The sequence below is a fragment of the Arvicanthis niloticus genome, chromosome 9, assembly GCF_011762505.2.
Source record: "Arvicanthis niloticus isolate mArvNil1 chromosome 9, mArvNil1.pat.X, whole genome shotgun sequence".
NCBI classification, from domain to species: Eukaryota; Metazoa; Chordata; class Mammalia; order Rodentia; family Muridae; genus Arvicanthis; species Arvicanthis niloticus.
This window is the reverse complement of record NC_047666.1, coordinates 39,435,368-39,450,617: the sequence shown is the minus strand read 5'-3', so window position 1 is coordinate 39,450,617 and position 15,250 is coordinate 39,435,368.

Here is a 15,250-nt window from a genome sequence, read left to right as displayed (position 1 = left end):
ATATGGGTCCCAGAGATTGAACTCAGACTGCCAGGTTTGATGACAAGTCCCCTTACCCACTGAGCCAACTCTGGTCCTTTTTCCTCTAAGACGGGGTCTCACAAAGTTACCCAGGTTGGCCTTGAAACTTGCTCTGGCTGGGCCTGCAGGAGAGAAGCTTTTGGCCTGGACTAAGTCAGGCCCTCATTCTGAAGCTCAGTGCACATCTATGCTAGGAGAGCATTAAATAAACCTACATGCTCTGTGGTCTGTTTGTTAACATGTCCCTTGTAGCTCTGATTCCAAGAAATATTAATCCTTTGGCCTCAGCCTCTTGAGTATCTGGGATTGCAGGCCTGTCACCTGGCCCAGTGGGGCTACTGTGCCTTCATTTTTCCAAATGAGGAAATAGAGACACTGGTTATCCATTATTTGTGAAATGAAGCAATAAACCAATAAACGACACGGGCACATGCACACGCACACCACAGACACACACACACACACACACACACACACACACACACACACTGTTTCTCAGCAAGATGTGTTGTATTTATGCTGAGGCTCACTTACCAGCTGATCTTGTAGTCCCCAGGGTTGTGAGCTGAGAAGTTGAGGGAACAGACATTTTACCTGAGCTCTGGCTGGGCCCTGAAACATCTACACAGGATGAGCCTTTCCTTAACTCGGTCCACAAAAACAACAAACCAAGACAACTGTTCTAGCTTGCTTTTAATTGCTATGCTGCTAAACACAGTGACCAAAAGCAAGGTGGGAGGAAAGGGTTTATTTCAGCTTAGATGTTTATAGTCTAACATGACAGGAAGTCAGGGTAGAAACTCAAGGCAAGAGCCAGGAGGCAGAAGAGAGCATGAGGGAAGTCTGCTCACTGGTTTCCTCTGCCTGGCTTATTCAGTTTGCTTTTTTATACAACCCAGAACACCTGCCCAAGGGTGGCACTACCCACAGTGAGATGAACCCTCCCCCATCAATCAAAAAAAAAAAAAAAAAAAAAAAAAAAAAAAAAAAAAAAAAAGCCTGACAGATTCGCCTATAAGCCAATCTGATGAAAGCATTTTCTCAACTGTGTTTTCCTCTTTCCAGATTTCCCTGGTTTGTATCAAGTTGACAAAAAAAACTAAGCAGCACATTGGTATTGGGTGTGTTTGCTCAAACTATGTCCCTTGCAGTTCTAATTCCAAGAAGCATCATTCCCATTTGCCACTACAAAGTGATGAAAAGTCCATGGTCAAGAATGTGTGTGTGTGTGTGTGTGAGAGAGAGAGAGAGAGAGAGAGAGAGAGAGAGAGAGAGAGAGAGAGAGAGAGAGAGAGAGAGAGCGCACAAACCTGAGAAGAACCTTGAACGTTTTTTCTTCAGAAGCTAGCTTGTTCCTTTGTTTTTGTGACAGGGTCTCTCATCAGCCCAGAGCTTACCAAGCACCAGCAAGCCCCAGGGATTGCCCTCTCTCCGCCTGCCCTGTTTTGTTTTCGATTGCTGTAATATAACACTGAGCAAAAGCACTTTGGAGGAGAAAACAGTTTATTTGGCTCCCACATCTGCGTCACAGTCTGTCACTGAGAGAAGTCAGGGCAGGAACTTACAGCAGAAGCTGAAGCAGGGAACATGGAAGGTGCTGCTTGTTCTGCCCATGCTCAGCCTGCTTTCTTAGACAAGCCTGGTTCACCTGCCTAGGGGTGATGCCACCCACAGTGGGCTGAGACCTCCCACGTCCATCATCAGTTGTCTCGATAATGCCCCACGGACATTGCCCACAGGACAGTTCCTCAGTTGAGGTTCTCTGTTCCCAGGTGTGTCAAGTTGACAACCAAGACTGGCCATCCTACCCACCCCCCAGCACTGGGATTTGGAGACTGTGCCAAGTGTCCAGCTCTTTCACGTGGGTTCCAAAGACTAAACTCTGTTTCTCATGTTTGCAAGTCAGATGCCTTTCAAGCTCTGCAATGTTTTAGATGAAGGAAAAGCTTTTGAACACAAGGTTTGTCAGAGCCATTCCATATTCCCATTTCCCACAGATTCTGGAGGAATAAGTCTTCAATGCATGCCAAACATGTGTGTTCAAGGAGATTGTTTTCTGAGGATCTTGAATTCCTCATGTGTATTTTAGACAATGTTGGGTGCCACAATGTCCAGGTCCCCAATGACACACAATGTCCAGGTCCCCACCTGACATGTACACTCAGCATCTCTACTGTGAGTGTGTGGGAGAAGGTTCCTGCAGAAACACCTAGCTGTAGGCATCTGCTGGGTATCATCAGTTGGGGACACAGGTGTGTCTGAGCCTTCTGTTGAGACATTCTTGACCTTGGATATTCCCCATTTCTCACCATCTACTCCCAGGAGAAGGTCTGTGTCTTTCCCCTGAAGGCAGACGCCTGCAGGTGGCCTGCTTTCTGGATGCTCTCTAATTGGTCCTCATGCTTTCATTAAGTCCTACCCAGATGCCCAGTGGAATTATTAGGGAACAGAGAGTTGTCAGGTGAAAAGAATCAAAGCCTTTCATGGGACCACGACAGGCATAGGAAGTCAGCTGGCCTCTCCATGGAAGTCACTGAACCCAGTGCCTCATTCTGCAGCCAGCCACTGCTGCAGATGGAAGGCAGAGTCAAACTCCACCCCCCTCACACATGTTGCCCTGTGAGATACAGTCAGAAGGAAGCATAGACTTGTCTCTTTCCCACTTCTGATTCAGGCCACAAGGCAAACAAGGCCACCGCTGACAGTCGCAGGTGTCTTATATTTCCTGATGTTGGCAACAGGGGTTAGCAAAGACAGGAGGTGTGTAATAATGTCCCTGTGGCAGGACAGCTTTTTATCGTGATGCCTGCTGTGCACAAGGACACTCTCACTTTTCTTCCTTGGTGGAACTAAGCAAAGGAAAGCCTGGGGATTCATATCCTGCTGTCAGAAGCAAGTATGGGCTTCCCTTGGCTGAGACTCTATAGATGGTTGTCAAGACCCTGGCACAACCCTCCTTCCTGGAGTAAGAATGCCTGCCAACAGCTCTGGCCATCCAGGTGTATAAGCAGTGAGCTGGGTAGGACTAGCTCTCTATAAGCTGCTAGGACCACAGGATGTCCCTGACGAGTGCCAGACAACTCCTTACCCAGCTACAGGAAGAATCAGAATGCTTGCTGTGTTCCTGGCAGCCTGAGCTTCAGGAACTTGGCATCTGGGCTGCCCGTGGGAGAGGAGGCAGGCCAGACTGGGCTGGATTTGGCTCCATCTGTCTCCAGCTCCTGTCTGGCCTTTTGGCTGTGAGGTGGGATGGGGGCCTATGCAGGTCCCTGCCTCTTTCAGTACCTGATCAACAGGAGACAGAATGACTGGACACTCTTCAGTGAGTAGGGTAGGAGTGGGTGAGGTGGGGCTTCCCCCAGGAAACTATAGAGAGGGAGGGAGAACCTACAGAAGCCAAGAGCCAGAGACTAGGACACACCACGTGACCCAGGCCTGGCAGTCGAGTCTAATTTCCACGCCATGTCTTCACGTCTTCTTCAGCATGGCTGCTCTGAGCAGAGTTGGATGTTCAGATAAACTCCACATGAAAACTCATAATCCCGACAGTCCCTGCCATTCCTGTCCATTCTCTTAAAGGTTAATCTGCTTTTCTCCTTATTAATGACGGGCCACAGCAATCTAGCTGGGTCTCTCCCATGTTTGGGTAGATTTAGGCTAATAGGCTATTTTATTTCCATGGCAACAGCTTCCAGTGTTGCACGAAGATAATTTTCCAGACAAAAGATTTGCGGGTCTTATTATTCAGCATGGATCTGACTGGGAAGGCAGGAAGACTGGGCCCAGGGGCTGCCCAGGATGCCAAAGTCTCACACACTCGGGCACCTGATTGCCTCCAGCTTCCCAGTCTCCCGGGCTTGTTAAGGGGAAGCATTGTCAGAAACTGGCAGAAGCTGAATGAAGATATTCTTCAGAAGACAATGCCATCAGTGCATTTCCTTATCAACTAATGGGGCCAGAGCGACAAGTGGCTGGCTTTATAGTGATTGCCACCACAGTAGGATGTCCACTCTTTCCAGTGAGCTAAGGGATGACCTTAAAATAGTTTTTCTACTGCCAAGGCATAGAAAAGGCAGGCTTGTGGATTATGTGCCAATCAGATATCTAATACCTGCCTCTACAACCACCAGACTGGTCACAGGACAGCCCCTGTTCTTGGAGAGCTTAGAGTCTATTGGTATACTAGAGGGTAGATAGATTTTTCTTTTTAATAGAGAAAAGAGAGCTGGGAGATGAGGAGATGGCTCCACCAGTGACATGCTTGCTACACAACCACAAGGGCCTGAATTCTGATCCCAGAACCCATATAAGAAAGCCAGGCTTGGAGGTGTGTGCTTGGGGTTCCAGCACTGGAGAGGCAGCATTAAGGAGATCCTTGGGGAGCCTTGGCTAGCCAATCCAGCCACACCATGGAGATCTGGACAAACAAGAGATCCTAGAAAGAAAGGAAAGAGACAAGGAATGAAGGGAAAGGGGGAGGAAGGAAAAGGGATGGAGAAAGAATGAAAAAATAAGGGCTATGGAGACACACAGACACGCAGACACAGATGCAGACACAAGATTTCCAGTGCTTTCCAACCAGCCAGTCTACCCAAAACAGTGAGCTTCCAGTTTAGCCAAGGGCTCTATCTCAAGAAGAAATCAGGTTACTTTCTGCATTCCCCCACCCCCAGCCCCTGGCACATATGCATATATCCTAGCCCTATATGCACACATGAACATGTACACACATGAAAGGTTGTCATGGCTCAAACTGCCCCAGGTTGGGCGCCAAAAATGTTGAGAGCCGCTCTATCCCACGTTTGGGGGCCAAAATGTCATGGACCGCTCTGTCAATGTTGGAACCCGCACTACCAAAAACCTTGGGGGCTAAGTTGTTAGAGCCCGCACTGCCCCAAGCTGCTTCGGTCCATGGGTCAGGGTTCAGCAAGAGAGAGAGAGTGAGGCCGGACGGGAGGAATGAAGACCAGACAGAGTGTGATTCAATCCCGTTTATTCTTCAGTCTCTCTTCTTCTTTCTAAGTCCCTAGTTCCTAGTCCCAAGTTCTAATTCTCTGTCTCAAGTCTCAAGTTCTCTAGTCCAAGTATCTAGTTCCTAGTCCTTTCTCTAAGTACCCTTCCAAGTTACAAGTTAGCTGCTCCAAGTCTCAAGTACCAAGTAACCTTCTTCCAAGTGCTAGTGTCTAATCCTAGTTGCCTGTCTTGAGTCTCAAGTGCCTACTCCAAGTGCCTAATACTTAATAATCTTTTCTTCTGTCTGCCTCTCACCTTTTATATGTTTCACTTCTAAGCCATGCCTTTAAGTCACGCCTTTAAGTCATGCCTTTAGGTCTTGTCTCTAAATCTGATCTCTAAGTCACACCCTTATGTCACACACCTTTAAGTCTCACACACCCAAGGGAAAATCCTGGGTATCTAAAACAAGATGTCATTAGACTGTGCTCAGCTGTTGTAGGCTGTTGTAATCAAGTCTCTTGTCAGGGTATATGGCTCAAGATGGCTGCAAAGATGATAGCTGCCTTCTGTCAGCTCCCCACAAAAGGTGGAAGGCATCCTGTACCTGAAGTCAAATGAACACACACACACACACACACACACACACACACACACACACACACACAGAGCAGTGGTTCTCAACCTTCCTAACACTGTGACCCTTTTATACAGTTCCTCATGTTGTGTCATCCCCAACCATAAAATTATTTTTGTTGCTACTTCATAACTGTAATTTTGCTACAGTTATAAATTGTAATGTAATTATCTGACATGCAGGAGATCTGATATCCTTTAAAGGGGTTGTTTGACACCCCCCCGCCCCCAGGAGTTGCAACCCACAGGTTGAGAACCACTCAAATAGAGAAAAGAAGTCAGGCAGTAGCAGCACTTCATGATGTTACGATATCACAGCAAGGATGGAGAAAATGCTAGGGGCCTGGTAAGGTAGTTTGAATGAGATGTCCCCTGTATCCTGCGCATTTGAATACTTGGTCCCTGGTTGATAGCCTTCTTTGTAGAGACTTAGGGGGCATGACCTTGCAGAAGAAAGTGCATCACTAGGGGTGAGCTTTGGTGTTTCCCAGGTTGGTCTCTATTTACTATGTGCAACTCAAGCTGTGAACCCTCAGCTCTCAGCTTCCAGCTCCAGGCACTGTGCCTGCCTTCGGCTATGCTTCCCTACCATGGTGATAGACTCTTGTTTCTCTGAGACTGTAAACCCCACACAAACTCTTTCTTCTATAAACTGCCTTGGTCATGCTTCCCCCACCTCCCCCAGAGCAATAGGAAAGTAACTAAGACGGAGACACTTGGGAAAGAATTCTTTTAGAAAGGTTTTGAGGGCTTGTAAGAGCAGAAGCCATTCCCAAGTTAACTAATCAACTACTGTGAACATTATCTAGGGTTTGGGGATTCAAACAGGGACAAAATTGACTGACTCTATATTTATACCTTGATGGGGTAAAGACACATTAATTAATATTTACAATATTAATTAGATCAGTCCCCAGGGAAGTTCTTAATGTGGCCAGAAGCAGAGAGATGGGAATTACCACTAGGACTCTTTCATGGGTTTAGGCAAGATATGTACTGCACCAGGGGAAGCCAGTCTTCTTACGGACACTGTAGACGTCTATGGTTATTATGAGTTTTCTGGAAGGTGGCATCCAAATTGGGAATCCAATTAGGGAAGGAATGCCATGCTGTAAGTTGCACATAATTAACCCCATGGTCTGGTGGGGCTCTGACCAGGGGCAAATTCTTTCCCCAGAGTCTCTCTCCCAGGACTTGTAGTTTAGATAGAAGCTTGAATGGAAAGAGAAGCCAGGCAGAAGGCCTAGATGTAGGGAGTGTCGGATGCTGGCTGCCACAGTGGCATCCTAGTGGCTAAGGGGCCCGTGTGGCTGCTTCCAGAATGAGAATGGGATTAGGGTACCCAGGGCTGTTGAGAGGATACATAGGGGCTGCTCTCCAGTGATGCTGCTCACCAAGGACACAGGATAGCCACAGGTGGGTGAACCAGAAACAGCTATGGGAGGACCTAGGGCTAGTGCCTAGAAGGAACTAGATGGCTCAGGACCCCAAGACCAAGTTCTCAGAACAAAGGAGATTTGTTTGTCCCAGAGGGACAAAAGGCAGGGAATAAGGGACAAAGACAAAAGATAGAGGAAGAGGGAGATGGGGAAGGGAACAAGAGAGTGAGGAGAAACAGGGGCAAGGGAGGGGGGAAGGGGTATTTGTCCTGGAGCACAAAGGACTACTTCTGGATAGAGAGGAGACAGACATAGCGCATAGGAAAATGGCAGCTTATAAAAGTACAAGGAGAAACCCCATGTTAGGATGAGGGGTTTAATTTTAATTGGGCATGTTAATTAGGTGAGCCAACGGGGGCTTTTGATTGCTGGACTTAATACTTCAATAGTTGGACATTGATGGTCAGCCTCAGGGAAAGGAATTGGCCCAATAAGGGAACGGACCTCAGTGGCTAGCTTTAGGGATGTAATTAGTGGGCTCTTTTTAGCAATTTTAGGCAGAGGGAATCATGGAGTAGGGCAAGACCTGCCAGAGTCAGGCCTGCCATTCCCAAGCTGGCCAGGGTCCCTTTGGTGTGGAGACAAAGCAAATGGTGGCCTATATTCAGTTCAGTGATGAAGCCTCTTTGCCACAGATCATCTCCCCCATTAATTAATTTATTTGTTTTTACATCTCGATCACAACATCCCCCATCCCCTCCTCACAGCTCCTCCCCCCATCTCTCCCCTTCACCTCTGAGAAGGGGGAGGCCCCCCTGGGTTCCAACCCACCCTGGTACCTCAGGTCACTGTAGGACTAGGCGTATCCTATTGAGGTCAGACAAGGCAGTCCAGTTAGGGGAACAGGATTGACAGGCAGGCAACACAGTCAGGGTCAGCCCCTGGTCCAGTTGTTGAAGGACCCCATGAAGACCAAGCTGTAATCTACTACATATAGCTACAGATCACTTCTGTTAAAGATACCCAGGATGCAAACTCAGGTCATTTTTTAAGTCCCACCAAAGACTGTCTGAAATAGCCTCTCTGGGGTGAGGTCTGGGAATCTGCATTATACCCAGGATGCCCTGGGACTGTTGCTAAGCAGGGTTAGGAGCAGCACAGGAAGGCCAGTAGCTGTCAGAGCTACAGTCAGAGCCTTGTTCTATTTCAGCTGGGTATGAGAGAAGGGTATGGGCAACCTCAAGGCTTCCCTTACAACTTCTCTTTATCAATCTGCTGATTCTCATCAACACCCTCATTCCTCCCCTTCCTCCTAAGTGCTCACTGAGGGGCAGCTCCAAGGAGATGAAAGAGTTTTGTTCTATGCTGTGGAAGCCGGGAGTTAAGAAGGATCCCGAGGCTGGAGGATGCCTGTGGGAAGGAAGGTGATGACCGGGTATCCAGTCTCGGGTTAGGGAGGTAACAGATGAGAAGTTACAGAGAGCCTTTCAGACCACCTAAACCAGCACAAGGCACCTCTCTCCTTGATCCTTTCCATGAGAACACACACTACCATTCGCAGCCCTCTTGTTCAGTTTCTCTTGATTTGCCCCGGTCTCTGCCTTGATGATTTTAAGCTCCATAGGCTCTCTCAATATTGGGCAGAATAGGACCTGCCAAGCAGAGTGGACACATGGATGGGGACCAGAGAATGGAGGGGAGGTCAGCTGGGGGGAGGTTGATATGGACACAGAAAGGTCATGGATTCACATGTGGATGGGAATTTCTGTCCTGTATGTGCATGTATGTTAGTGTGTTTATGTCAGTGTATGTGTCTTAGTTAGGGTTTCCAATGCTGTGAAGAGACACCATGACCAAGGCAACTCTTATAAAGGACAACATTTAAGTGGGGCTAAGCTTACAGGTTCTGGGGTTCAGTCCATTATCATCATGGAGGGAAGCATGGTAGCGTGCAGGCAGGCATGGCTCTGGAGGAGCTGGGAGTTCTACATCTTGTTTCGAGGCAAACCAAAGACTGTTTTCAGGCAGATAGGAGAAGGGTTTCAAAGGCACCTCCCCCACCCTCCGACAGTGACACACTTCCTCCAACAAGGCCACACCTCCTAATAATGCCACTCCTTAGGTCAAGCATATTCAAACCACCATAGTATGTGTGTATGTCAGCATGTGTGCATGTGAGTATTGTTTTTTTTAATGTGTCTGTGCTCTCTCTCTCTCTCTCTCTCTCTCTCTCTCTCTGTGTCTGTGTGTCAGTGTATGTGTGTGCATGTGTTTGTGTCAGCACGTGTATATGTGTATATGTGTGTGTATACTATGCTTTGACTGAAGGTGATTTGTTGGCCTACATGTATGATAAAATTCACACAGAAACATGCGCACAGACACCTGCAAAGGGTCAGGCCAGCTGGGGTGTCTGGAGTAAAGTGTTGGCCCATGTTTGTTTATATCAATGTCACTCCACTGTGAGTTACACAGTGACACCACTGGGAGAGTCCAACAGAGTATTCCCAGCTCTCTCTGATTACTTCAACAATTTGAAGTGAAGCCTACTTAAAATCGGAGAGAGACTTTAGGAGAAAACAATTCAACTTCACATCTTTTAATGTGGCCAGTAGGAGGGTCCCCATTCCTCTCCCATCCTCCACTGCTGGGTGAGTAGTGCTGACAATCCCTTCTCCCAGGAACTCCTGGCACCCTGTACATCTCGGCAGAGGTTTTTGGAAGCCACTGCTGCAAGAGCCAGTGTCCATTGTGACTGCAAGTCCTTCTCACCAGCTCCAGGTCACACACAAGGGCCTGTGGGCATCCGAATGGCCTCTGGTGACTCAGAGATGTGCTGTGGTGAAGAGCTAGGGGCAGCCTGTGGGACTAAAGTCACAGTGAGCCTGTGCTATGGAAATCATAGCAGGGGGCAGTTCAATGCTGCAAAGAGAGGTGACCAGAGGCAATGATAGGAGAAATAGCTTCCCTAATTCCTCCCTTCTCTCTAATTGCCTCCTAGGAGATACCTTTCACTGGCCACATCCAAACCAGTAGTTTTCATTGACCACATCTACTGTATAACCCACCTCTTAGTGGCCAACACCCAGAACCTCCAATTTCCTATACCCAGCCTAATCTTCCCAGTAGCAACCATCAGTCACATCCAACCAGACTCCTGAGACAGCCTGCAGGTGTCCACCTCCTGTTTTGTGGATCAGGGCAATGGAGATTGAGACCGGTGGTGGTTTGAATAAGAATAGCCCCCTTGCTTAGCCATCGGAGAGTGACACTATTTGGGAGGGATTAGGAGGTGTTCTCTCTCTTTCTCTCTCTCTCTCTCTCTCTCTCTCTCTCTCTCTCTCTCTCTCTCTCTCTCCCTCTCTCCTCATGCTACCTTCAGATCCAGGTGTATAAGAACTCTCATCTCCACCAGCACCATGGCTGCCTACATGCTGCTGTGCAGATAATGGATTAAACCTCAAAAACTGTAAGCCAGCCTGACAAGTTACCATGGTTATTGTGTCTCTTCCCAGCAAGGGAACATTGACCTTATAAGATAAGACCCATGAGAAAATAGAGTAGGACTGCCCACTGCTGTCAGCCAGGAGCCACCACCTCTAGATTCCCACAGGTGGCTGTCCCCCTTCACCCAGGGAACAATTACCCCCATGGGATCCACAAGTTCAAGGTTCCTTCCACACTCCTGCTAAGTTTGAAATGGTGAGACCGCTTTAGGGCGCTGTGCAGCTGTTCTGATCGATCCAGCAATTCTGCTGATGGATACTTACTCAAGAGCAATGACAATACTTCACAAAAAGAATTAAGTGAGAATGTATCTAGCATTGTCTTTATAATACCCAGAAACTATATTAAAATATGTTCAGCTGTAGAAAAATGAAGAACAACATCATAGAAAAGTGATACGATGGAAAAATACTTAGCCCTGAGAACGAATGTTATGGCTACATACAATGCAAGCCAACAATTCTAAGTCAGACATAGAGAGAGACTTCCATTTTGTTTGCGTTTCTTTTATGTAGAATCTAAGGAAAGGGCAATCTCATCTGTGGGGACAGAGGTTAGATAATGGTTAGGGTTAGGGGTGGGCAATGGCTTGGGCAGGACAGTAGGAAAATTAGTGAAGAAAGCATCCCATGTCTTGATCTGGTCTCATAAGCGATATCCCTTCTCTCACAGTCTCTGTTTCAATCAAAGCCTGATGGGAGGATTTTTCTTTTTATTAAAAAGTATCATGAGCTCAGGCTGCCTGAGATTTGCCTTGTAGCCAAGGATAACTGATCCTCACCTCTGCATCCTTCTCCCCCACAACCTCCCCCCCCCCCCCCCCCCCCCCCGCCCCGTGTCGGGATTATAGGTGTGTGTCACAATACCTTGTTTTAACCTTGTTTTATGTTGTGCGGTGCGAGTGAACCGGAGGCTTGGTGCATGCTGGGCAAGCATTCTACCAACTGCCAAAAGTGAGCTACATCCCCAACCCTAACCAGAAGCTCTGTCCAGTGGAGAGGATGCCAGCTGCAGTTCTCTACAGCACACCTGACCCTTTCCCCAGCTTTCAGGCAGCAGGCGATGCCCAGTGGCTTCCTCTCCCACACCCTCCTTTGGGTTGAAGTATTTTAAGTGAGAGTGGAAACCATTTCTGAGTCACTCAGCTACTCCCCATGGCTACAGACCCATATGCCCTGTTTGCTTTTCTCTTGAGAATCTGCCTTTCATTTGGGGAGGACACCCCTCCCCCACCCCGGGAATTTAGAAGGCTGGAGGGAAATTGAACACTTTGACAATGTCAAATTAGTCATCCTAAAAGAAGAGGCAGGCCAGAGGGCAAATCCCATAGTTCTCACTGTCAAGAAGGGCAGGATGGTTTCTGCTCAGCTGATTTCTTGTTTCCCCTTTCCTTGCCGTGGGATGTCACCCAGGAGCAGCACATGGTGTCTCAGGCACAGGGTCCTGACAAAGGGCTGGAGATAGAAAGCAGCCAGAAGCCTATCACACACAGAACTCAGGAACACCAGACAGGCTCCAGGAAAATGGTTGATGGGTGTTTTACATCAAACTAAGTGGTCATAAATATTTAATAACACGGCCGATACTTTTAAATACATCACCTGCTACTCTGCAGTGGTCTCTTCTGCCTTCATTTAGATACCTTGTAAGGATCAGCAGGAACCGGTAACAAGCACTCTGCAAGCCCTCCCTGCAGCACTCTGCCTGGCCACTCCCCCCAGCCCATGTCTTGCTAATGTTCCCTGTGGTCCCAGGGGAGACAACTCTCCCCACCTCACCTGCCAGTCCCAAATCTGTGGCACAGGATTGTTGGAACCTAGTGTCCCCCTGCCTTGGACACCATGCTACCATCAGCTGGGGGAAAATGACTCTTCCTGGGACAGCTGAAGTTTGGAAGTGTAAAGTTGGAAACCAAAGTAGCCATGCTTCCTCTATGAGGTGGGCCACGGATGGTTAGAGACATGCTGTTGGGAGCCGACTTTGGGTGGAAAGCAACTAGAAAGCAGCTATCAACTTTGCATCCCTCTGGAACCATATGCCCTGATAGAGACTTTTCAACAGCCTACAACAGCTGAAGCACACTCTGACAAACATCTTGTTTATCCCACATAGCTTGTTTTACTGTTTAGTGACCCCAGCTGCATGGTGCACGTGGTAGAATGTTTTCACCTGTGTTCTCCTGCTTGCGCTTATAAATACCCAGGATTTTCTTGTAATAGAATGAATAGGGAAAATAAAGAAGTAACCAGACTTGACTATACACTCTGGTTTGTCTCCATTCTTCGAATCTCTTGCCCCTCTATCCCCACTCTCTCTCTTGACCAGAGCACTTAGCCCCAAAGTGCGGGGCAGTGTGGTCTCCAACATTAGTGGCTCCCAAAGCGTGGGGCTGCCAAGTGTGGAGAGTGCAGAGCCTCAACAACATGCCAAACAGGAGAGAGGGGGGGGAACTGGTTACAAGGCAAACAGGAGGATATGAGCTCAATCCCTGAGCCCACGTTAAAAAGTATGCACCTGTAATCCCAGTGCTGGGGAGGCAGAGACAGACAGACCTCTGGGCTTCCCAGAAAGCAAACTATAGTAGTTTGAATAAAAATGGCCCCCATAGACTCCTGTGAGTATGCTTGGCCCATAGGGAGTGGCACTATTAGGAGGTGTGGCTTTGTTGGAGGAAATGTGTTACTGTGGAGATAGGCTTTGAGCTCAAGTCTGGCCAGTGTGTACACCTAGATGTAGAACGTCTGCTACCTCTCCAGTACCATGCATGCATGCTGCCGTGTTTCATGCCCTGATGATTAATGGACTGAAGCTCTAAAACTGTAAGCCAGCCCCAATGAAATGTTTTCCTTTGTAAGAGTTAGCATGGTTATGGTGTCTCCACAGCAATAGAAATCCAAGCTAAGACATCAGCCTAGCTGAGCTGGGTAAGCTTCAGGCCAGTGAGAAACCTGGTTCTAAAAGGGAAGGCATCTGTCTCTGAGAAACAATGGTTGAGGTTATCCTTAACCATCTACATGTACATGGATATGTGTGCATGCACTCCTGCCTCTGCACATGGGAATGCATCTGCACACATGCACACATGCACACAAGAACTAGGACTAGAAATGGGAGACTCGGTTCCAGAGGATCTCCACTGAGCTGTAGGATCCTGGCCAAGGTCTTTATCTGGGTAGATTTAGTTCTGGTCTCTTCGTATGGTGACTATACAGGCAGAGTCTTTAGGAGCTTTTACATCAAAAGCATCAAGAATAATGATGATAGTGAAAGCTTACTAGAGCTATCTGCACGTGTCATTCTGAGACTCAAGAGGTTAGGTCACACCAGGGTTTAAAAGTTAAGCAAAGTTTAAGAGATAAACAAAGCTGGAATATTTATTTTTCTTTTCTTTTCTGTGTGTGTGTCAGCATGCACAAGTTCCCATACGTGGGATAAGGTTACATAGTCAGACGCGTGTGCTAATGTATGAATGCCAGAGGTTGGCAGCAGGTGTATTCCTCAATAATTGTTCTCCATTGTACGTTTTGAGGTAGACTTTCTCACTGAATCTGAAGCTCGATTACTGGCTAGGCTGTCCAGCCAGCAATTTCAGGATCTACCTGAGTCTTTCCCTGAAGCTCCTCTACCCAGTGTTGAGCGTGCAAGCATTTACCAACACACTTGGCTTTTTGCACGAGTGCCAGAATCTGAACTCGGGTTCTCATGCTTGTAACAGCAAGCACTCCAACAACCTGGCTGTCTCTCTGTCCTACTCAGCTTTCTTAAGAATTAGGTTTTGATAGTAAAACTTTAAGGTGGCTTATGAGTGTGTGGTTTAGATTTAGGGATAAGAGGAACATGGTTAAACCCAAGAGCAGGAACTTACTGGCCCAAAGCTATTGTTGTAGGCCAGTACCAGAACCAGAACCAATCCAGAGACTTCCTTGCATATGGTTCTTTTAAAAATCAGTTCACTTGTTCACATTTGAAGCTTTTTCTGAAAGAAATGGCTGATTTTATTCTTACCCTCCCCCACCCCACCCCCTTGTCTTCCCCCTTACTGATCAGTCTCTTTAATAACCCTATCTTTTGAACTTTCAAATTCTCAGTCCTTCACCCTTTGCTTCCTTGGTCTCATGACCCCATGGCCACAAGATGGCCGCTGCAATTCTGGCAACACACAGGAAGTGACAGGAGGCATCTGGAGAGTACTTTTCTCTTGAGACTCCTGTTGATATCTAAGAATCTTTTCACCAGACGTTCCAACCCTGGGGACTGGGCCATCTGTGGATGTTCTGACTGATCCTGGGAAACACACCTGCATTTAGTGTTTCCAGCTACTTCCTACTGGATGACTTTGCTGGCAAGAAAAGAGACAGAGGGAAGACGACAGACAGACATATACCAGTGTCTGCCACCCCCTAAAAGTACCTTCTCTTGTCACCTGGGCTTAAGGTGAAATGTTTTGTCTATAATCTAGATGCCATCAGCATCACCATGTAAAAGTTCTAAAGCTGACAGACCCCACAAAGCTGTGTTCTCTACAAAGGGCCATTGATACCCCCCCAGGCAAAAATTAAGATTTTGCAAGTGGCTAGCCCCTAAAGAACTTTTAAAGGTTGATTCTTCTTGAGGATGGAGAGATGGTCCAGCAATTAAAAGCACATACTACTCTTCCAGAGGATCTGAATTCAGTTCCCAGACTCTACATCAGGTGACTCCCAAACAGCCTATATCTCTAGTGCCATGGGATCTGATGCCCCCTTCTGGTCTTC